The sequence below is a fragment of the Lissotriton helveticus genome, chromosome 12, assembly GCF_964261635.1.
Source record: "Lissotriton helveticus chromosome 12, aLisHel1.1, whole genome shotgun sequence".
Lineage (NCBI taxonomy): Eukaryota > Metazoa > Chordata > Amphibia > Caudata > Salamandridae > Lissotriton > Lissotriton helveticus.
In genome coordinates this window covers 646,985,264-647,010,942 of record NC_136073.1, presented here as the reverse complement: position 1 = coordinate 647,010,942, position 25,679 = coordinate 646,985,264, and the positions used below count along the sequence as shown (strand labels likewise).

Sequence of the window (25,679 nt, the reverse complement as noted above, 5' to 3'; positions counted from 1 at the left end):
GCAATCCGTCGAGTCGTGGTGTTCGCCCAAACACCACATACAGATAAGATGTGGGTCCGTTGCGGACATTTGCCGCGAACAGGAAGTACAAGTTTTAAAGCCCAAAGGCATCGCACACTGTTCCAGACGTGAAGCGTCAAAAGAGGCCTGAAAACAGGCCAGAGGAACCGCTTACTCCGGATCCGCGTTGCACTCGGAAAAGAAGGAAACTGGCGTCAGAGCGCCGGGAGGGACTTATATGTCGCTGACATAACATACATGGACGACGTCAGTGCGGGGTCGTGTGGCGCCGTTCCCCAGCGTGCAGAGGTGCTGCTGCAAATAAAATTCCGGATCCAGTCTGATGCCTGGGGATATTCTAAGTTAAGGAATCTGCGGCTAGATGTCTCTATCAGACATTATTAACCATTCACCAATACAATCATAATTATGTCATAAAACTAGACCAATTCACCATACATTGCGCATACGAAAAAGAGATTATAAAATCTATCAAACGTAGGCTAAATCATGCAGTAAATAGTCATTCCATTGTAAACCCATATTAAAATGCATTGATAATTACTATAACATGATATTGCCCATAATGCATATTAAAGTGCCGATGTGCAATAATTAGTAATTCCATTGTACAAAGACAATAATAAAGTGCATCAATAATTATTATAAACGAGTAGCTTCAATTATTACATTTCTAATTATTACCCTAGCAACAGAAACACTAAGTTCTACAAAATGTCAAACTGTGCAAAAGGCTCTTAAGTTCAAGGGACATAAATATAATACATCTCAAACTGATTTTACCAAACATTTTTAGGCGGCATGTAAAAATGTTATCAATTGGCATAACAACAGGATCGATTCACCAGATAAGGACATAATATGGCCGGCGAGCTGATCTAACACCGATCTTTAAAAACAGGTGTCTCCAGATAGAAAGGAGGAAGGGGCTGGACCTTGCTGCCTAAGATGGCAGTCAGTTATTTACAGAGCTACTGTTAATCGGTCTTTGTCTTCTGTATTTCACTTGCTCCTACCTATGGCGATACCAACATGACCATGGCATCTCTGGCTTGAGTAATCTTTGGAGGACGAACCACAGCACAGCACTTGCCTGGCCTCTAGGTGGCGACATTTTTGAGTGCAGTGATACTGGCAAATGAGAGACACTGCTCCTGTTCGCTCTCTTAGCCAGATGCTCTCTCAAGCCAGGCCTTGCATTCAAGCTGAGGAGGGAGAAGGTGCCAGAATAGGTGAGGTTGTGGTCACCCTTCAGAGCTCCTGAGGCCGCGGCGATTAGAGGCCTGCTTTGGTGGAGCATTTCAGAAACCTGGCCTATGACTTAAAAGCTTTAGCCTAATAATTGTCAATAGCATGCTCAGTGCTACCGGAATGAGGTGTAGGACAGACTGAATGGCAGCTTCAGCCAGCAGAGGGACTACATCCTGCATGGTGCTGTGAGACCTGACGCTATTCTGGCAGTGGGCCTAAGAGTGCTGTAGCAACTAGACTGCGCTGCAATGTGGTCGCTGATTGGAGCAAAAGGACCATGGGTGGGAAAAGTAATGCCCTCTTGCTGCCATACAGTGACTGCAGTGCCAGCAAGTCCTTCCAGGGCTCCCTTCTTGAATGGGTGGTCTTGAAACTGGAGGGGATGAACTTGTAGTTAGGCGCTTTACTGGTGAAAGAGGTCCCCTATTTCTCATTGATATTCTTTCCACGGTTAGCAAAATCAGCTATTCTGGGCTTCTGCCAACTGTCTTTTTTCGTTATCGTGCATTCACCAGACTGGTGGCATACTGACACTCTGGCTTGCTCTCCTACCTTATGCATGACCCTGATGAGATAATAATTGTTGAAACTCCCATACTGGCAGGTCTGCTCGACACCCTCTGAATCAGGGATCTGCAGGCTTTGGTGTTGCGACGTACAAGCTCATCCAAAATCCTGGTTTACCAAGTGGAGGAGGCAGAAAGAGAGCTACATGCACGGTAGGAATTCCAGAGGTGGCAGAAACAACCCAATGGAAGCAAGTTGGCTTACACATCATACCAAAGGCATTCTCGATGTACTTTGTGGCGGAGAGCACCCACAGGCATGGCACTCCCCTCCGAGTAACCCATCTGTGCTGATGAGAGTAAAAGTATTAAACTAAAAAGACTCAAACTTGAGGGATGAGCAAAGAGATTCAGAAGCTGAACCTTGGCAGAAGCAGGATAGGCACTCTCCAACTTGACAAGCTGGCTCTTACCATGACAGCAGAGGGCAGACAAGCAGAAGACGTCACCATTCTTTTCCCAGAGCTGCCAGTTCTAGTGAGGCTGCAACACTGAATCAAAGCCACGACCACCCTAGTGGCCTCTCAGACTTTGATACTCCTCTGAACGATAAAACAGGATGAATTGCTCCTTGCCTGGTTGTTCCACACTTTTTTTTATACATTATCCCCAATGTGCTACTTCAATTTTCAATCTTTATTTTCTCCACCTTCCTAGTGCCTTGGTGGGGTTCGCAGTTATTGGCACAGGACCCCCTCTTTGTACCTGTACTACCTTACATTGGAGAATACTAGTTTCCTGTACACTGCAGGCACACGGTACAACTCCCTTAATGACCTGAAATTTATTTTTCATTGATGTTGGGTTCCTATTTGTTGTTTTGTATTATTTAATTCAGATCTCTTGTCAAGAGGTGGGTAGGCTAGGATACTGGATATTTTTTCAGACGGATGCTTCTCCTATGGGGATGTAGGATGTGTGTATGTGTGTGTGTGGTGGTTATTGTTAGTGAGTTAATATTGGCTTTTTACCTGAGCAAGACATTGGTGGGTTTTTAGGGTTTTGTCTCAAACGTAGACAGATGAGGAGATTTACGGTCCAGTATATAGTCTTCTCTGTATTAATACAATATTAAACTGGAGTATACTACTTTGTGATACCTAACCAGGTTACCAACTAGAGACCTGAAGAAGTCACTAGGAGTGTCTGCTCTTAGAAGTAATTGCCCTCACCCACCAAAAGGTGGCATGCTTCAGCATTGGGCCTGCTCCTTATTGGGCTGGCGCAGCAATGCCCAACATGCCCCACGAGGGGGAAATCTGCCAGAGATCTTTTTAAGGATCGCCTAGAGTTGGCTAGAGAAGGTGATGTGTCCCAGTTGGTCAGGGAGAAGATTGGAAAATATCCTAAATTGCCTATATATCCTGTAAAGTTATCATTTTATTAGTGATTTAGTTCTATGTCAAGTTAGAAACAGTATAAGAAACTCATGGACATGATGATCCTGATTTCTAAGTAAAATTGTCGGATTTATGGTATATTTAATTCAGTGAGATCAAGTGAATTTACAAGGATGCTGGTTCTTGGTTGACATGTGGCATTTGTTTCTTCTTTTTTTCCCTTTTTATTGAGTGAATTTTTATCATTACAATTGATACAGAATATGAGAAACAAAAAGACAAAAAAAAGTACACAATTACATGGAACAACTCTTGTCCAATATAACATTCAATTCATGAATATATAAATAAAGTGCTAGTGCAATGAAGATAAAGTGCTAACAACATAATTAGGATTATAGTGCAAATATTGCCAGAATATGGGAAAGAGCAGCAGCCACTGTCAATTACATTGATAGCAACAACTTACTTTACAAAAATTGAATCAAAGCAATAGAGTGCGTATTAATGAAAAAGGTTAGTTTCCATCTACAATACAAACTGCATGGTATAAAAGCTTTAAAAAACTCTATGGGGGTTGAACACCCAAATAGAACTAATTTAAGAGAGGGGATAATATGAACTGCTAGTTCTAGAGATAGATTAATCCTTTGAAATATGTCAGATCAAAATTGGTGTAAGTTGCGACAATTATAAACAAGCATTTGCAATGCAATAGGAATCGCATTTATGCAAGCCCTATTGCATTGGAAACAGAGTGCGGGCGGGCACGATAAGGCACAAGCATGACCGGGAGTGCGCAGGGGTGGGAGGCCCAAGATGTCACACACTGCAGGAGGGGGGAGCAGGATGTGAAGAAAGTAGTCTGTGCAGTAAAGGGGTCAGTAGCCATGGAAGGACACAAATGACAACATGGCTGTCATGGGGAGGGACTAACGAGCCTAAAACCAATCGGAAGGCAGCATTTAGGACCTAAGCCAATGAAAAAGATGGGCGGAGTGGGCGGAACTTCCACAAAGCTTCCACACTATATTGAATACTGCACGCCTCGCAAAGTAAGCAGCGCATGCGCTGCAACGCTAGGCTTGGCCTAAAAATGTGGTTCCAAGACCCTATCTCTAGATCCCCGCATCTCAAATAATATTCGGAGGAAGTCTGGAACATCTTATTCAGTCTTTTCAGTGTATAATAGGTTAGCCATCTTGACATAAAGGCCATTCTTTTATAGATAGCGACACGCAGTGCTCTATGGCCTACCTCACATAAAGACTGCCATTCTTTTTTGCTGACACTGCACCCAGTTTCTTTTAATAGTTTAGCAAAAAAGGTATCAATCACTTTCTGTTCCGCAAACTGCGCTAAACAAGAATACCAATTGCCAACTTTCCTTAGGCCCTGAACATATAATTGGTTTAAGATCCTAGAAGCTGCGTTATTGGTCATCACTTAATTTGTTTTTAAAAAGCTGGTATTTGATTAAAGTTAAATGAAAGGGATAAAAAACTAGGGCCCAACTGCTATTGACAACCACTCACTAGTAATCGTGTTTACCCCCAAGTATTCAAAACCCGCCTCCTTCCATAATTGCAGGGACCCCTGTGAAAGCTGCAAGCCGAAAGCCTGACATTCCATGATTTTTTATTATAAGTGATAGCTAGGAATTTTATATAATTTTAAAAATACTTATACATGACAAGCAAAATAAGATATTGTCTTGCTCTCGATTTTTTGGGCAATTTCAAGGAACAAAGAAGCACAGGTAATTGAATTGCACTCTCAGCCAACATATTATTTAGCATGACATTTTCGAATGTAGATGCTATCATTGGGAGCTGAACCCAAAAAATTAAATAATGCTGCTTGATAATACAGCTCAAAGTTGGGGAGGGCGCGTCCCCCTGAGTTGGATCTAATTGTAGAATTGCTAGTGAACTTCTAGGTTGTTTCTTCACCAAAATGAAATTCCGAATTTATTTATGTAGCTCAATAATATATGATTTAGGAATTCTAATAGGGAGGTGAATAAACAAAAATAAAAAATAATGGTAAAATAGACATTTTAACCAGAGATGCACAGCCAATTAAAGTTAAGAAAAGAAGAGACCATCTATCAAATAACCTCTTAGCTTTTTTAAGTGTTCTTCCATAATTTTGCGTTAATAGTTGATCATAATAGTTAGTCACAAATAAGCCTAAATATCTAATAGGTTTAGAAACTGCCTGTGGAGAAAGAAAAGGAAGCGCTACCGAAAGGAGCATTAAACCAGAGGGCCTCAGTCTTTGCTGGATTCAACCTGTAACCCCCTATTTGGGTGAAAGCAGATATTTCATCAAATGCGTTAAGGATATTAGATGGCTTTACTGATAAGTGAAGAATGATATCTGCAAACAATTTAATCTTTGGAATGGCCACTAACGGAGCCACTATCTGGAGATTATTACGAATTTTTATTGGCAAAGGTTCTATGAAAAGCAAGAATAAAAGAGGGGACAGCGGGCATTCCTGTCTAGTTCCACGCCAGATCTTAACTACACCTGCCTCTTTCATCCTTTTTTATCAGAATTACAGCCTCTGAACCTATATAAAGCTCTTTTTACATTTCAAACAACTGCTGGGGGAAACCAAACTTTAACAATATAAAAAACAAAGCCTGCCAGTCAACAAGTCCAAATGCTTTTTCTGCATCAAGCATTAAGATTGCTGCCTTAACCTTGGTGACTGACATGTAATCGATTGCTTGCGTCAGAAAGTATGTATCAGAGGTCAAAGATCTATGAGGTATAAAACCTGTCTGATCCTGATGGACCACCAGTTGTGCAAGCGGAGCCAACCTAGATGCCCAGATTTTCATGAAATTTTATAATCTACGTTTACTAGACTTACAGGTCGATATGAGCCAGTAGCACTAAGATCCTTAGCTTTCTTAAGAAAACAAAACACCAACACTTCTTTGAAGTTTTTAGATATAGGCTCACCGTTTGTTTTAATCAGATTATAAAACTTATTAAGGAAGGGCAGGAGCAAGGGATCGAAGGTCCTAAAAACTTCAACAGGGATGTCATCATTACCTGCAGCTTTCGCCTTAGCTACAGATTTCAATACAAAAGTATCTTCAATTTGTGAGATAGATTTATCGAGGGAGTCACTCATGCTCTTTGAGATAGAGGGAAATTCCAAAGATTCAAAATATTGTGTAAGTGAAGCTAGAGTAATTTCCTGCGTCTAATCATACATAGTTTTAAAATGTCGCCGAAAAACCTTAGCAATTGCATCCTGTGAATCTACAACTGTACCTGTACCCGATCTCTAATCTGGGTGACTGTATTTTGACTATTCTGGATTTTTGCAGCCCAGGCCAGATGATGTCCTATATGTTGACTCTCCTCGTATAGTTTTTGCTTATAAGCCTTACTCCCCTTAATTGCCTGTAAATTAAAATATTGGCCCAGCTTGTCTTTAGTTGTTGCCAAGTCTTTAAGGAAAACCACTTTTTGATGAGATTCAAACCTAGCCGTCATTAAATTAGTGCAAGCTTTTTCAACCGCTAGCTGTAACAACACTATCTCTTTCGATCGTAGTTTATTCGCTGCAAATGTATATGCTATTACCTGACCTCTGAAGGCTGTTTTAAAAGCCTTCTAAACAGAAAACACCGGAGCAGAGTTCTCATTGACTTCAAAGAAATGCTAGATAAAAGGCTGCATAACATCAATCCACTCCACATCTTCCAGGAAGGATTTATCCAAATACCACTGCTTGATATTTCTAAACCGTGTTTCATTCATATGATTCTAATGGAAATAACTGAATGGTTGGAAAAGGAGTTCAGAAATAATATCAGACTCTCCTCTGGATAGAAGTTGTCAATCAAAAAAAAAATCTAGTCGGGAGGCGGTCTTGTACCTAGAAGAATAACAAGTACAGTGAAGCAGCCCTGGATGACTTTGGCGCCAGGGATGCAGTAAAGCAAAATCTTGTTTTATCCTGCTAATCAATTTAGATGATTTAGGTTTTAATTGCTTCTTAGCTGGAATTGATATGTTTAAATGGATATCCTGAACACAATTGAAATCTCCCCCCCAATGATTGAACTCTCAGAAACAATCAATAAGTCATAGATTTGGAGCAAAGTCGAAGTGTCATCGAATATAAGACCATAATAATTCAAGAGATAGAACAGTGCACCTCTAGGGTTGATTTTTAAATAAATCCATCTGCCTTGAGCATCTCGATTAATTTTTAGTACTTCACAGTTACAGTTATTAGAAAATATAATAGCCACCCCACGAACAGATATATTTGCAGAAGCAAAATAAGATTGATTATACCCCTTAAGAAGAACCAATTTAGGTGTATTTGACTTAAAATGAGTTTCCTGCAGGAACAAAACCTGTGGAGAAAAGGAAAGCAGCCAAGTCAGCATTGTGCACGCTTTTCTTGAGTTCAACAATCCATTTGCATTGCACAAAATTATTTTGATACTATCCATTTGTTATAGGAATAACAACTATCATCACACAAAAGACACATGAGCTTAACTATTGAAAACGGGAAAAAAATAACAAAAAATGACTTTGATCCACTTGTTTTTTTTCCTGCTACCTAAGCCCCACCCAGCCCACCCTACCCATCCACGTGGCGAGAGACCCCCTTGCAACATGCCACACGGGATCCTTATCAGAAGGATGTCATGGAATTGCATCCTGGCCTGTCAGAATCACCTCCCCCCAACCACCACCCCAATCCCCCACAGGACCCCTGTAGGAAAGTAGGATCTGCTTCTAGGGTTACCCCCACTTTTTGCCTGGTGCTAAGCTGTATTTCACTAGTCTGACTGGGATCCTGCCAATCAGGACCCTAGTCTATCTGGTTTCTCCCAAAATGTTGGTGTTCAATACTTCGGTGCACCCCAGATTGGATACTGGGGTACCCTTCTAAGTCCCTAGTATATGGTACCCATGTGCCAAGGGCATAGGTAACCCTAGAGTTCTCCCATCAGCTGAAGCATGTATTATGCCACCCATGAGACACCATTCAAGACTGAACAACAGGCCTGCCATTGCAGCCAGTGTAAGTTGGTGCTAGCACTACTTACTAAAGATATAGGTTTCCTATATCTAGGGTCACTGCACTTAAAACCTGTAAGTCACCCCTATAGCAGGCCTTTGCAATCCTGAAGGCAGGGTGCTTGGTTACAAGTGAGAGGGTGCCTCTGCATGAGCAGGAAACCCCTACAACCTACGGAGTCCATTCTCTCAGGTTGTCAGTGAAGCAGCCATATACCATATAGAGGGGCACCGCGTAATTACGTTATGACCCAACTCGAAACTGACTACAACGAATCCTATCATGTTTGGTATCAAACATGTTGGAATCATACCCCCACCCTGTAAACAGTGTGGGAGGTATGATTCCAAGCACTGGAAGAGCCCTCCGTTAGGCTCTCAGTGCTCCCCATACCAGACATCTTGACCTGGACAGCACAAAATCGTTGCTGCCAACCAGAGACACGATTCTGCCCTCCTGCTGCTGAGCCAAGCTTGAGCAGAAAGGGGTAGGACAATAGGAATCCTGTCAAAGGGAGGTGTGATCACCTCCCAGACAGGATTTAGGGCCAGATGTACAACCCTTTTTTGCGGCCGCAAACGTGAGATCGGCCCGTTTGCGACCGCAAAAAAGGTACCAGACATGTACAAATGCTATTTTGCAAGTCAATGACTCACAAAAAACCATTTGCGACTCTCGCTATTAGGAAGGGACGTCCCTTCCTAATAGTGAGTAACCATGCCATGTACTCTTGTTTTGCGCAAAACACTTGCAGTTTACCATCTACTTTAAGTAGGTATTGTAATTGTATTGTAATTGCATTTATATAGCGCTTACTACCCCTGACGAGGCGGCGAAGCGCTTTTTCGACGAAAAGCACGCTACTCCAGGACCCATAGAGGATTAGTGTTGAATTAGTATAGTGAAACATGCAAGAACATTTTAAGTGGTGGAAAGGTTAGTCAGTTATTTGGATTTTGAATGATAGCAGAAGGATAGAAGAGGAAAAAGGTTTGTATTTATATAGCGCTTGTTGACGCTCGCTATTCAGGAAGCCCATAAAGGATTAGCGGTGAATTATTATGGTGAAATATGAAGTAATTTCAGTGGTGGATATTAGTCAGTTATTAGGAGTGAGAAGGATAGCGGAGGGATACAAGGGAAGAAAGGTTTGCATTCATATAGCACTTGTTACCCCTGATGGGTGTTGAAGCGCTTTTCTGGCGAGTAGCACGCCACTCAGGAACCCATATAGTAAAATATGAAGTAATTTGAGTAGTGGATATGTTATTCAGTTATATGGGTAGAGAAGGTTAGGTGGCGGGATGCAAGAGGGAAAGAGGTTTGTATTTATATATTGCTTGCTACCCCTGATGGGGTTTTAAAGCGCAAGTAGCACACTGCTCCGGAACCCATCAGGATTAGTGTTGAATAAATATGGTGAAACATGAGAGTAATTTTAGTGGTGGATATGTTAGTTATTTGGATTGAGAAGGGTTGGGGAGGGGTAGAAAAGGGAAAAAGTTTGCATTCATATAGCACTTGTAACCTTGATGTTGAGACGCTTTATTGGCGAGCAGTACCATACTCTGGAACCCAATAAAGGATTAGTGGTGAATTAGTATAGTTGAATATAGAATTTGAAAAGTGAACATGTTAGTCTGTTAATTTTGATTGAAAAGGATAGTGGAGGGATAAAAGAGTGACAGATTTTTTTTTTAGGTGTTAGCAGTAGGAGGAGGCTTTTGGATGAGTAAAAAGGAGTTTTGGAGGGGACGAGTCAGAGGGAAGAGTTTAGAAAGGTTTGTTTTAGGAGATCGGTATAGTAAAAGGGTGTCAGATGATGTGAGTAGAGGTAGAGTAGGAGAGAGTCTAGAAAGGGTTATTTTGGGGATCATAGTAGTGGTATGGGGTATCGCATTTTCCTTTAAGGATAATGGGCTGCTTTTAACATAAGACCTGCTTTCTTTAAAAAGCAGTCCCAGACATGGTGGTCTGCTGACCCAAGCAGGCCACCATCCCTTGAAGTGCTAGCCATTCCCAATGGGGTCGCAAATTGCGCTTGAATGTTGATGAAGCAATACCAAAGGGGATGATGAACGGAGCGTTGGAGCAAATCAAACACTCACCCCCAGTCAACTGATCTGGGTTTAATCCATCATCATTCTTTATCTCACTCCACCACCCCAGTTCAGACATGGCTATATGCAAATCAGTCTGACCCTGTGCCTCATGGGAACAGTCCAGCCCGAACTGCCAAGCCATGTCTTCCCTGGATCGGAAACAAGCATCCTGGGACCGGTTTCTGGCTCATCAGCCATTATCAGGCAGGCTAGCTTGAATCCAGTGGCAAAGTGAGCAAGGGACCCACGTCTGGGCATACCCAGCCAACTTAGGGCGAAGCGTTAGTTACTTACCTGTAATCCTAGTTCTCTTCCAGGGGTATCCTCATCAAAGTCATAAGCACTAGAATATTCCCGCCCATGAGCGGGATCCCGGAAATAAATAAATATATAAATAAATATATAAATATATATGCTGTTATTTTCATTCACAGTTTCGTTGCATTTGTGCACTATATTCATGTTATGAATTCAGTATGCTTTACCAGTGATATTTTCACGTCATATGTATACTAGTCTAATAGTTGCAACCAGCATTAGGCTTTAAAGTTAGTCTGTCTTCCATGCCTATCCAGGTTTGAAATGGGGAAGAGTTATTTAACCGGGGAGTTTTGATGTGCCAATCAGATTGACAAAGGCTGCTGCACAGCTGAAACGCGAATCTCAACTTATGCAGGGTCGAGGGAGACCAGAAAGAAAATAAATGAGCCTTATCCCTACAAACCTCGAGTGCGTGCCTCTTCTTCGTAGGAGCAGGATGTGTTTACTCATATATATATTCACTGAAAAAACCATAGGTTTCACACCAGTTATAGTTAGGTGGAAATTTTACTCGCATAAAACCATTGAAATTCCCACGTTATAGTTAGTTGGACTCACTATAACTTGCGCGTGCAATGCACTGCTGATGACGTCACATATTACATCACTCATGACATGGTCAGTGACATCACTCATGACATCACTGATGACATCTCAAATGACATCACTGATGACAACATTCTTGTGACAAAGTGGCAGACCTCCTATCAGCATAAAATAACCTTTGACACACACATTCAAAAATAGAAACTAACATTTTCTTAAAAAAGGAGAAACCAATACCAATTACAACAACTTATTAGGTAATTCCAACATCTACATACACATCCACTCATTCACCAACAGTTCTATATAGTCACTCATGCATGTACTTACTCATCATATGTACTCATAAACCTATACATCCTGTTACACACTAATACTCATCCATATAGTTACTCACACACAAATTCACACATGCAAATAAACTATCAAAAAAACATTTACTTGATTATACTGCTATATACACACCACTAAACATACTTCTACAGAAATGGAAACATATTTACTCTCTTAAACAATCAATTATAAAAACACATACTCACTAACCCACCCATACACACAATCATCCACCCATACAGTCTTGCACACATGCTGTCTTCAAAATACATACAAATAGTGAGTCACTCATTCATGCATCTGTGCTCTAAGTAATATCCCCCACCGAACCATACAGACAATGATACTGATACTCAAAAAAACAACTAATAACCCATATACACACTCATGTAGCTACTCACCAACCCATGCAGCCACTTATACACAAAGTGAGACACAGATACAGATATTTAAATATTTAAACATTACTCGCTAATATATGTATTCACTAAGATACATTTAATAAGTCAGTTAACCAATCAATTTTACACAAAAAAACATCCATTTAGACATTTATTTACCCATTTATTCTTCCATCAACCTTTAGATATACATATATAAAAAATATTTATTTTTCAGAAAGATACACATTCACTGGATGATGTAATCAGTGATGTCATTTGAGATGTCATCAGTGATGTCATGAGTGATGTCACTGACCATGTCATGAGTGATGTAATATGTGACGTCATCAGCAGTGCATTGCACGCGCAAGTTATAGTGAGTCCAACTAACTATAACGTGGGAATTTCAATGGTTTTATGCAAGTAAAATTTCCACCTAACTATAACTGGTGTGAAACCTATGGTTTTTTCAGTGAATTTAATAGGGTTTTTAAATGCTAATTCCTAACTATAACTGGTGTGAAACCTATGGTTTTTTCAGTGAATATATATATATATATATATATATATATATATATATATATATATATATATATAAAATTTATATGGCAAAATGAAACCCCTCATTTTGTTCCTTTTCAGATTAAATGTATTAAGTGTTATCACTTTATTCCAATCAAGATGACTTCAGGTGTGCCATACTTTTGTCATAAGTAAGACTGTTAGCGTACTAGTTGTTCTTTAGAACACTCTGGGACATTCTGTCATTGGGCTATAGTTGGGCTACATCTGGCTGATATTTGGGCTACATTTGGGCTCTTTTATCTTTGGTGGCCATCTTGGGAGACTGCATATCAGAATTCTTTTAATGAAATATAAGAGGATTTGAGAAGTCACTCAAAATGTGCCCTAATTTTTCTTCCTTCAGCACTAATCATAATTTCTATGGCAAAATGAACCCCCTCATTTTGTTCCTTTGCAAATTAAGTGTTTTAAGTGTTAACACTTTATTCCAATCAAGATGACTTCAGGTGTGCCATACTTTTGTCATAAGTAAGACTGTTAGCGCTCTAGTTGTTCTTTAGAACACTCTGGGACATTCTGTCATTTGGCTATAGTTGGGCTACATCTGGCTGATATTTGGGCTACATTTGTTTTTTTTTGTCTCTGGTGGCCATCTTTGGGCTACATTGGGCTACATTTGGGCTCTAACATATATATAGCCCAATGTAGCCCAATATATATTTTTTCAAAGTTAATTTTCGTAAAAACCACTGGAGCATATATCTTGAGACATAGCAAAGGCACATCGGGGTACCAGTCCCTACAATTTTGCCAAGTTTGGTGGAAATCCATTCGGCTGTTCGGGCTAAAAGTGAGTCCAACCGCCCTATGGAAATTAACATGGGGAAAACACGTTTTGGGACCCCCCTTTTATCTCGGCCCCCGCTTGTCGGATCCCCCCCGAAACTTTCAGGGAAGGAGCGGAGCGAGGCAAAGTTAAGGAAAATTACAGGCAGATCCCTCATTCGGCGGCAAAATTATTCCCAATAGAATGTTGCGGATTTCCTATGGAAAACGATCCTAACTATAACTACCTACTGGCGACCGCCAGTAGGTGTTATATATATATCTCAACTGCAGCCTTATACACACCAGAGCTGAATAATGCTGTAAGGACTCCCCATTATATCATAAAAACATACATTAGAAACAGGGAAAAACAACAGCAACGCATTGTTTTGAATCTGTTTTAATGCTTAGAAGTCAGAAGAACACTCTCACATAGGACTGAAAGCATATACAGCTCCCAGGCTGCATTGCAGAAAACACAGTCTAAAAAGACTGAAAAACTAACTCATAGCAACATAGAGATAAACTGCCACTGTGCCTTTAAGGCAGTCATGACCCCCAGCTTCCCATCATGCCTCAGAGGTGACAGTTAGGTCAGTTGTTCTTTGTGGTGACTCAAAAAGCCATGACACAAAGAGCTGGCATTACCTCATTAAAAACACAATGATCCTTTGCCCGGGGAGGCGGGAGGGTTGCTTATGACTTTGATGAGGATACGCCTGGAAGAGAACTAGGATTACAGGTAAGTAACTAATCCTTCTCTTCCAGGGGATCCACATCAATAGTCACAAGCACTAGAATAGAATAGCGAGCCTCACCTCATCCACCTGCGGGCAAAGGAAACATACAGTAAAATAACCAATCAGCTCAGATAACTAAGCCTGGATAGATAGATAACTATCCGAATAGATTCCTCAGCCCTGGAATCGGATTCTAGACAATAATGCCTTGTGAAAGTGTGGACCGATCTCCAGATTGCAGCCTTGCAAATTTCTGACATTGGAACATCAGGCAAGAAAGCTACTGTGGCCGCTTTTTCCCTAGTGGAGTGTGCTTTAGGAGACAACAACAAGGGTTTATGCGCCAACTGGTAAGCCAATTTTATACAGGACACTATCCATCTTGAAATGGATCTTTTGGAGGCTGGGAAACATGTTGTCATGGCACCATAATTTAGAAACAATTGATCTGACTTCCTTATGCCCTTGGTACCATCTAGATAAAATTCAAGCACTCTTTTGAGGTCCAAGGAATGTAGCAACCTCTCCGCAGGAATTGCAGGGTTAGCAAATAAAGACGGTAAGGAGATTGACTGATTAATATGGAAATCAGATACAACCTTAGGCAAAAAAGCAGGGTGAGCCCATAACACTACCCTGTTGTGGTGAAACACAGTATAAGGTTCTTTTACACACAGCGCCTGGATCTCGCTTACTCTGCGCGCTGATGTTATCGCTACCAGAAAAGCAGCCTTCCACGTCAGGTGTTGTAAAGAGGCTTTGTGAATGGGCTCAAAAGGAGGACCCATTAATATAGAAAGTACCAGATTCAACTCCCAAGGAGGAGAAGGGTTTCGAACCGGGGGATACTCATTCTTCAACCCCTGTAAGAAATCCTTAACCACCTGCATTTGGAAAAAGGAAGGTTGGCTGGGTGACTTTCTGTATGCCATAATGGCTGACAAATGAACCCTGATTGAGGCATATTTCAAACCCGATTTTGCTAAATATAGAAGGTAAGGAAGAATGACGTCTTCCTGCCCCTTCGTAGGGTCAAAATGATTATCAACACACTATAGGTAGAACCTGTTCCACTTAAACGCGTATGACGCTCTTGTGGAGGGTCTCTTAGCCTCTTTCAGGATATGCATGCAGTCCTGCGGCAGATTCAAGTATCCGTATTGTAGGACCTCAGGAGCCATGCTGCCAAGTTCAGGGAGGGAAGGCTGGGATGGAGAATCCTCCCGTCCATCTTGGTCAGTAGGTCCGCTCTGTACGGTAGCCTCCTGTGGGGGAGCACCGATAACTGAAGAAGGTCCGTGTACCACCACTGCCGTGGCCAGTCTGGAGCTATCAGAATCATTTTCATGTTGGATCTGATGAGCTTGGACACCACCTTCGGGATCAGAGGCAGAGGAGGAAAGGCGTAGGCAAATGTCTCTGACCAATCCATCAAAAGTGCATTCCCCCTTGTCGGTGGAATCTGGATGCGAAGGCGTGGCATTTTTTGTTTTTGTCGTCTTCAAATAAATCTATTGATGGACGACCTCACTGTTGGAAAATGTCTGCCACCACCTCGTCGTGCAGAACCCAGTCTGGCTGATCTTCAAAGTGCCGACTGAGCGCGTCTGCTTTGACATTCTGCTCTCCCGGAAGGTGCACTGCCATTATGGAGAGGTTCCGAGCCAGAAGCCAGTGCCGGTTCGCTTGAGCCTCCAGGGAGAGAGGGCGAGAGCGCGTACCACCCTGTTTGTTTAGATAATACATGGTGGTTGTGTTGTCTGTTTGGATCAGGACCAAGTTGGACATGATCGAAGGTACGAAAGCTTTTAGAGCAAGATGGACTGCTCGTAGCTCCAACATGTTTATGTGGTCAGACTGTTCTTTCGTGGACCACCGGCCCTGCATTTGAAGGCACCCCATGTGTGCCCCCCATCCTTGTAGCAACGCATCCGTTATCAACGATTGCACAGAAACTGGTTGATGGAAAGCGACTCCCGCCAACAGATTCTGCGGCTGAGTTTACCACTTGATGGAGGATTTCGCTGCTTGGGAGAGCACGATCCGATCCTTTGCTTGGTACCACTTGTCCTCTAGATCTTGTTGTAACGGACGCATTCTCAGCCTTACGTTGGGGATGAGAAATATGCAGGAGCCCATCGACCCCAGCGGAGATGCCACTTGTCGGACTGCTGGGCGATCTGTCAGAAGCAGAGCTTTGCACTTCTGCTGCATTGAGGAAAGTCTCTCCTTCGAAGGAAACGCTCTTCCTTTGTTTGTATCCAGAGTGGATACCAGGTAGTGGATCATCTGGGTGGGCTGTTGTACAGACTTCTCCATGTTTACATGAAGACCCAGTTTGTGTAGTTGTCGTAGACAGATATGGAAATCGCTCCTTACTTGCTGAGGCGATGGCCCTTTGAGGAGCCAATCGTCTAAGTAAGGGTAGACGAATAGACCTTTTCTGTGTAGGGCGGCTGCCACCACTGCCATGCACTTGGTAAAGACTTGTGGGGCAGACCTCAGCCCGAAGGGCAGAACCTTGTATTGATAGTGCTTGTCTCCGACCACAAACTGGAGATACTTGCGATAACGTGGAGCAATGGGTAAATGGAAGTACGCATCTTGGAGGTCCACCGAACACATCCAATCTCCTGCTTGCAGATGTGGACATATTTGATGAAAGGCCAACATGTGAAACTTCTCCTTCACGATGACTTTGTTCAGCAGGCGGAGGTCCAGGATAGGTCTGAACTTGTGCTCCTGGTCTCTTTTGGGCACAAGAAAGTACCTGGAGTAGACTCCCTTCCCTCGCTTCGCGGAAGGAACCTCTTCTATGGCCTTTTTTCGTAGAAGGGTTGCCACTTCCTGCCGGAGCAATTTTAGTTGGTGAGGACGAGCTCTTTTTGGAGGAATGTCCTTTGGAAGCGCACAAAACGTAGAGCATATCCTCTGCGAAGTATATTGACCACCCAACGATCTTTTGTGATGCTGCACCACTCTGCCAGGTGATGTGAAGCACTTCCTTCCACTCGAGTGGGCAACGGCGCCAGAGGAAGCTCCTGCTCATTGCTTCCCTGCCGATCTGGCCGTGGTAGAGGACTGTTGCTGGTGACCACCTCTACCTCTGTTGGATTTACGGCCCTGGTACTGCGAATTGCGTTGATTTTTCCCTTGGGACCATTGAGGGGTTTGAACCCTCTGTTGGTATCCCTTGCGCTGGTTGGGCCTGTAACAACGTTTGTACTCTTTTTCTCCAAACCCACATCTTTGAGGGTGTTGAGTTCATCCTGCCCATTTCCTCATCCGTATGGGTTCCAAATAGAGAGGAGCCGGAAAATGGGAGATTTAGGATTCTCTGCTGTGCATCTGGCTTGAGTGCTGTCAGCCTCAACCAGGATGATCTCCTGGTACAAACCCCATGGTCATACAAATGCGCCGATAGAGTAGTGCTGTCCGCAGCCGTACTGATCACTTGGTTGGCAACAAGTGATCCCTCGGTGATGATATCTTCAAAGACCTTCTGATCCTCTTTTGGAAGCTTCTCTCTGAAGAGGTCTAAGGAGTCCCACAAGGCCCTATCATAGCGACCTAATAAGGCTGCTGCACTGGATACCTTTAATGATGAAGCTGCTGAGCCGCACACTTTACGTCCCCAAGATTCCTGGGACCTACTTTCTTTATCGGGTGGAACCAATGAAGACGCAGCCACAGCATGGGGTTTTCCTCGCTGCCGCAATGATCACCGAGTCTGCAGGCGGATCCGTCTTCAAGAAGACAGGGTCTGAGGCAGCCGGCTTGTATTTTTTCTGAATTCGAGCCGGTGCGGCCTTGATCGTAGCCGGTGTTACGAAGATGCCCATCACGGGTTCCAGAAGCCCAGGTACCAAGGAGAGTAATGGACAAGACGCTGCCCTCTGATGCAGAGTCTCAAAGACCACCGTTGTTGCCACCTAAGGGACAGACATTTCTAAGTTCAGCTTCTGAGCCCCTCTCTGAAGCACATCATGGTAGGTGTTGATGTCATCTATCGGAGATACCCGCGATACAGGGCTGTCCGATAGGGTTGGGGAATAATCCCTCTTCGATGTTCGGGTGGAGGAAGAAGACAATGACGGTGTCCTTCTCATTCTGCGATGGGAACTATGTCTTCGTTCCCGGGACCTGCCTGGGTGTTCCTCACGTCTGGGGAAACGCGATCTGTCCACATCCCGCACCAACATTTGTAAAGGTGGCCTGTGGATGGGACTGGCATACTCCTGCATCCACTGCGTCGCCACCCATATGTTTGTCCCAGTGATTCAGGGGGAGGAGCCAACTTGGCGACAAGTTCACGGCAGGAGAAGCCTCCCTGTGCGATGGAGACTTATGAGCCGGCCGGCTGGAACGTCCTTCTGGAGAGGCTGATCTTGTGGAAGGATGTCTGGAGGAATGAGAGAAAGAATGGCATGACGCGGACTCCGTCACCAGAACCACAGATCCTTCTCTAGACCTCACTGAGGTGGGCCTTGACGTCGGGCATGGGCCTCTCGACGTCGAACCGGATCTCTTCCTCTACGTCGATCTCCGGCCTAATGTTGGAACCGGTCTCGACGTTTCTCTCCTCCTCGAAATCGGATCTGCAGACGACGCCTGGACACCCCTTCGTCTCGATGTCGAATGTCGACTCGACTGCGAACGTCGCCGTGTAGATCCAGATGAAGGGGCTCTTCTTCCTCGACGCCGATCATCGTCGAGACGATGGCGGAGGGGTGTCGATCCTCGACGCCGATTGTCGTCGAGACGACGGTGGAAGAGATCCCATCCTTGACGCAGATCATCGCCGGGTTGACGGCGGAGGACTCCTGCCCCTCGTTGTCGACCACCGATGGACTGACGGCGACGGAGGGGAGCCTGCCCTCGACGTCGAAAGTCGTGCTGACGACGGCGGGGGACTTCTACCCCTCGACGCTGATTGTCGCCGGGTTGACGACGGCGGAGGGCTGATACTCCTCGACGCCGATCGTTGCCGAGTTGGCGATGGCGGAGGGCCCCTGTTCCTCAAAACCGATCGTCGCCGGGTTGACGACGGCGGAGGATCACGATTCTTCGACGACGTACCTGAATGGCGAGGTCTTCTCAACGGCGAGCCCGCTGTCGAAGGTCTTTTCTTGGACAAATGATCTACCGGTGGAAGATTTTTCAGTGCCGAGCCCGACGCTGAAGTAGAAGGGTGAGGGATCTTGCTTCTGGATGGAGATCTAGCCCTCTTGGAGCCCTTCTTCACCGTTGACCTGCCTCTGGAAGACTTTTCTGCCAGCCCATGAAGATGGATTCTTTCTCTGTCCTTTAGAGTCCTTTCAGACAGGGCTGGCAATGAGGACAAGCATTAGTGTCATGGTCCTTAGGCAAACAAAGAATACAGACCTCATGAGAGTCTGACCTGGCCTTCTTTTTACCACAAGAAGGGCTGCGGGCAAAAAGTGAAGGCATTTTGAGTGGAAAAAAATGCCTAAAACGGTCTAAAAAAGACAGAACCTTACTTCAGAAGGTGAAAGACGTCGAAATAAGTCAGAAAAGTTCAAAAAGAAGTGGAGATGTGTAACCAGGATCCTTCCTGAACGAGCCGGAAAGAACAACTGACCTAACTGTCACCCCTGAGGCATGATGGGAAGCTGGGGGTCATGACTGCCTTAAAGGCACAGTGCCAGTTTATCTCTATGTTGCTATGAGTTAGCTGTTCAGTCTTTTTAGACTGTTTTCTGCAATGCAGCCTGGGAGCTGTATATGCTTTCAGTCCTATGTGAGAGTGTTCTTCTGACTGCTGAGCATTAAAACAGATTCAAAACAATGTGTTGCTGTTGTTTTTCCCCGTTTCTAATGTATGTAGTTATGATATAATGGGGAGTCCTTACAGCATTATTCAGCTCTGGTGTGTACAAGGCTGCAGTTGCTATATATATATCTATCTATCTATCTATCTATCTATCTATATATATATATATATATATATATAGATATTCACTGAAAAAACCATAGGTTATAGACCATATATAGTTAGGAATATGCATTTACAAAACCTTGAAAATTCACTGAAAAAACCATAGGTTAGAGACCATATATAGTTAGCTGGACATTTTATTGACATAAAACCAATGAAATTCCATATATAGTTAGTTGCACTAACTATATATCGCGCACCCGCAATCCACTGCTGATGATGTCACATATTACATCATTCATGACATGGTCAGTGACATCACTGATGACATCACTGATGACATCTCAAATGACATCACTGATGACATCATCTAGTGTCTGTGTGTTTTTGTAAAGTTTAAATATGTTTTACATATTGAAGAATGAGTGGATGTATGGAAGACTGAGTGTGTGTGTGGCTGGCTGGGAGGTGTGTGACTCTGTGCATATCAATGTGTACTTGTATCAGTGATTGTATAAGAGAGTAAGTATGTGTTAGTATATGTGTGAAAAGTATGGAGTTCTGTGTTTAACTGTATAGATGAGGAAATCGAAGTGTGATTGATTCTTCACAGGACTGACTAGGTGTATGAGTGCATATGATAGTGTTGTAATAATGAGTGACTGTATGTATGAGTGATTGTATGGGTGAATGAGTGAATGTGTGTGTAGACGTAGGAATCAGTGAGTGCGTATGTAGTAACTGGTATTGGTGTGTCATGATGTCATCAGTGATGTCATTTGAGATGTCATCAGTGATGTCATCAGTGATGTCATTTGAGATGTCATCAGTGATGTCATCAGTGATGTCACTGACCATGTCATGAATGATGTAATATGTGACATCATCAGCAGTGGATTGCGGGTGCGCGATATATAGTTAGTGCAACTAACTATATATGGAATTTCATTGGTTTTATGTCAATAAAATGTCCAGCTAACTATATATGGTCTCTAACCTATGGTTTTTTCAGTGAATTTTCAAGGTTTTGTAAATGCATATTCCTAACTATATATGGTCTATAACCTATGGTTTTTTCAGTGAATTTCATTGGTTTTTTAAAAGCTAATATCTAATGCTGTAAAATATATTCTTTATTACGTGACGTATCACGTAGCCACGTGAGACGCCTCATGACGCGTCGCATAACCGTGACGTATCGGCTCTGCAGCGCAAACAAAACCCGTAACGTAAGCGTGCCGGAGCACGCTTACAGATATATATATTTTTTTTAACCTTAATTAGACAAAATCCACACGTGCACATATCTTGAGGCCTTGCAAAGGCACATCAAACAAACAGTCCCTACAATTTTGCCAAGTTTGCTGGATATCTATTCCCTTCATTTCTTTTTTACTGTTTCTCTTGGTCTTCCCCTTGTTACGCTTACCGGGACGCTACCCGGTACGCGAACCGGACGCTCCAAAAACACAAGATGGCGGACTCCCGTTACGCTGCCGGTTAGCTGCCCGGTTCGCGTACCGGGAAGCGCCTCTACCGCGAAAAATCGCGGGGGACTTTAATATCCCCCTCATCAATCCTAGGGGGTCAGGAGGGGTTTACCTTGCCCCCTTTCCTTCATTTCCCCCTTCTTTTTTCACCACATCTTGTCTCTCGAACCTACCGAGAGACAAGATGGCGGCCACTCCGGACAGTTTACAGTGTTGACAGCTACGCTGCCGGTTAGCTGCCCGGTTAGCTGCCTGGTGAGCTGCCCGGTGAGCTGCCCGGTTCGCGTACCGGGACGTGCCTCTACGGCGTAAAATCGCAAAAAATTCTAAATTTGTTTTTTTGTTTTTTGCCCCGCGGGGCCCTTTAATAGCCCCCACATCAATCCTAGGGGGTCAGGAGGGGTCCACCTTGCCCCCTTTCATTCATTTCCCCCTTCGTTTATTTCCACCTCTTGTCTCTCGATCGTACCGAGAGACAAGATGGCGGCCGCTCCGGACTGTTTAGAATGTTGACAGACACCGGAGAGCCAATCAGCTTCGCGAAGTTCCGTTACGCGTCAGGTACGCGAACCGGGGCGCTAACCGGAGCGCTGTCACAGATATATATATTTTTTTAAACGTTAATTTCTCAAAATCCACTGGAGCACATATATTGAGACATAGTTTCATGTAAATCTATTCAGCCGTTCGAGCTAAAAGTGAGTCCAACCGCCCTATGGAAAAATGAATGGGAAAAACGCGTTTTGGGACCGCCCTTTTGTTCTCGGCCCCCCCTTGACGAAACCCCCCCAAATTTTCAGGGGCTGCTCAGAAACAAAATTTACCAATTTTCCTGAAAATTTCAGCCAATTCCGTCCACAAACGCCAAAGTTATTAGACATAGAATTTTCAGAAATCCCATAGAGAAAAAATCCTAACTATATATACCCACTGGCTATCGCCAGTAGGGAATATACATATATAAACATATATAATCTGCATATCTATATAAATATAAATGCATGCATACATATACATATATGCATACATATGCATGTTATTTACATGAAAGTTTTAAAAACACTAATAAAAGCAAAGCTAAAAAGCCACCTCATTACAAACAGAATGGCTTTAACTTAAACGAGGGCGAGATCTATTGCATTTTCAATGCTTGTTTACTTTGGTTCTATCAAGAAGGCATTCAGATGTGTCACACATTTGCCATAAATTCTGAATGTTAGCACTCTAGTTGCTCATTAGATCACTGTAGTAAAGCTAGTGCTCACCAGGGAAGTCTGCTGCTAATCATGGTTTGCAGCCATTTTCCCGCATTTTTTATCCCGCAGACTTTCAGTCCGCATACCATTATCCCGCAAGGTCATTGACCTCGCATACCATTATCCCGGATTTTTTCAAAACGCATGTGCATTTATCGCGCATGCCTTTACAAAGAATTACGTTTTTTTTTTTTTTTTTTTTTAAACCTTTATTGACATTTCACAGTTACAGTCATAGTCCGGCAAACTGCACGGTTAAGCAAGGGTACAGAGGTAATACAGTCGAACAAAATAGATCAGGATCAAAGATATCGTACACCTCACAGTATCGATGCGAAACTCAAGAGAGCTGTACGGAACAAGGTCAGAGGATCAGAGAGGTTTGTGTTTTTTAAATGAAAAAAACGCAGGATCTGATATCATACAATTAAATATCACCAACACTAGGGTTACACTTGAGACAGGATATTTGCGGCAGGACCATCACAGGCAGGGTATACATAGCAGAACGCACACTCAGGACATTCGACAAACAAGTCAGATCCCCGCCCACACAGTACCTGCCCGCCACGGAATGAAGCAGTAGGACAGAAACCCCGTACTGAACTAAAGCAACGCCCAGTGAAGAACCTAGAATCAGACCCTCAATAAAGGGGAGGGGAATAAGAAAGAAAAGGGAAAGAAAAGCCAAAAGAACAACATGAAAGAAAGGCCATGGAACTAAAAAGAGACCAAAAGAACCCTATAACCCACACCCATCCCCCCACCCTGCACCACTGCATACGGCCACGGCCCACCCCCCTGTCGCCCACTATAGAAACCCGAAATGTAGGAAGAAGAGACCAAGAAGAGGAAAGACAATATTCAACACCTAAGAAAGGAAAGAAGAACGAACGAAAACCCCACAGAAGGGGAAGAATCCAGGGGGAGCCCCTAACACAGGCACCCGACCCCCCCCCCCGGGTCCCGCACCCCTGCAATAATACTGTAAAGAATAATAAAATACGAAAAGACCATATGCAGGGCCAAAATCAATTATACAGCCCACCCCCGCGAGCCGACCAAACAATATGGAAAACTCTACATGCTAGGGAAGAAGGAGCCAAGTGTCAACGTTATACATACAAGTCGCCGGCCCGAATAGAAACATGGCGCGAAGTTATAAACGAGAAAGCACAAATAAAACCGCACAGTGAGAGGGCATGCCAACACAAACAGAGCAGAATGTCTAGCAACAATCCAAGCGGCCGCACCATCCGGGGCGCCGCTGCCATTTTGCGACTGCCTTCCAAGCACATTAGATCGGAATACCAGGACGGCCATTTCGTAATTTCAGAGTTAGACATCAGGAAAGGCAAATAGAAGGATCATGTGACAAAGTAGATCAGTGGACTCTGCGGGCATCCGACATAGGATTATGAAACAGTGTCAAATAGGCAGTCCATGAAGAGCATACAGGAAGAGGCACTAATGCAAACACTCTCACATGTCGCCAAGAAAGGCGGAGCAGGGACCCACCACCAAACCTGTGTAGAAAAGGGCCGAGCAAAAGCCGCATAGGCAAAGTCTCGCACACAAAGTGCCTGCAACGCTGTATCTCACTGTCCCGGCAATGTCCGGTGTCCCCCGTCGTAATCCAAAGCCAGCTCCTCCATTTCAGCGCACGGGGGACGTCCCCTACATGGCCCAGCCGTCACCACTCACACTTCCGACACCGACTGCGGGCTCAACCGGGCCACTGACCACTCGTCGGGGGGACCCCAAGCCCCAGCGCCGTCCAAACAAGTGTCATGGCCGCCCGCCCCAAGATCGATAAAAGGGGAAAAGGAGGCAGCAGTCCCATGCACCATTCAGTAGTGTCCTTGCCCCAGTACAGGTGAATACGCAGGATCAAACCCCCACAGTCCAAAAGGGCGCATTGGCGATACCACGCCGGAGCCAGCCATGTATGGCGGAGACGTGGATTGGGCAGCTGTTTGCAGGACAGGCAGCACGCCATTCAAACAGCCCGCAACCAGTAGGGGCCGAATAAGCCCAGTAAAGAGTGGAAAGGGGGGGGGGGACATCAAAACGGCATGATCACAGCACACGTCTCGTCCTCCCGGTGCATGGGTAGCGCTGGAGCCAAGTCCATAGGGGCGGGCTGACCTGAGCAATCGTGGGGCGGGATCTTACAAAGCTCAGCATCCGACGCTGTGGATCTCGCTGGCGGCGTCTCAATCACGCCAGGGCCCGGCTGAAAGTCTCTCTCTGGCCAGGGACACAAATGGCCGTAACTCCGCTCCCGAAGCGCGGAAATCGCCCAGAAGCAAACACATCCACCTAGCACCCCCTCCGACACATGAGGCTCCGATGATATGCGGGGCAGACGGGGTATTCAGGCAGCGGGAGAGGAGAGCCGGCGGAGCCGGGCACTCGTGCGACCATCTTGGCCGCTGGCCCGGCTCCGCCCCCAAGAATTACGTTTTAAAGGCATGTATGGTAAATGCATTTGCGTTGTGAAAACCACGATGACGAGAGAGGTAAGTGGGTTTGTGTTAATTTTTTCGTGGGTTAGTGATTGTGTAGTGTAGTGTTGTGTAGTGTAGTGTTGTGTTAGTGTAGTGTAGAGTTGTGGTGGTTGTTTAGTGTAGGGTCATGCTGGGGGTAGTGTTTTAGGGTTTAGGGTTGTGTTGTAGTGTTTGCGTAGTGTAGGGTCATGCTGGGGGTAGTGTTTTAGGGTTTAGGGTAGTGTTGTAGTGTTTGCGTAGTGTAGGGTCATGCTGGGGGTAGTGTTTTAGGGTTTAGGGTTGTGTTGTAGTGTTTGCGTAGTGTAGGGTCATGCTGGGGCTAGTGTTTTAGGGTTTAGGGTAGTGTTGTAGTGTTTGCGTAGTGTAGGGTCATGCTGGACGTAGTGTTTTAGGGTTTAGGATAGTGTTGTAGTGTTTGCGTAGTGTAGGGTCATGCTGGGGGTAGTGTTTTAGGGTTTTGAGTAGTGTTGTAGTGTTTGCGTAGTGTAGGGTCATGCTGG

At 44.2% G+C, this 25,679-nt stretch overlaps 1 protein-coding gene across 1 annotated transcript in view; it reads right to left on the bottom strand.

Annotated features, from left to right (window-relative positions):
* The window catches only part of WDR59 (WD repeat domain 59), an 885,758-nt gene that overhangs the window by 140,132 nt on the left and 719,947 nt on the right, over positions 1 to 25,679 (bottom strand). The gene's annotated exons all lie outside the window — the stretch shown is intronic.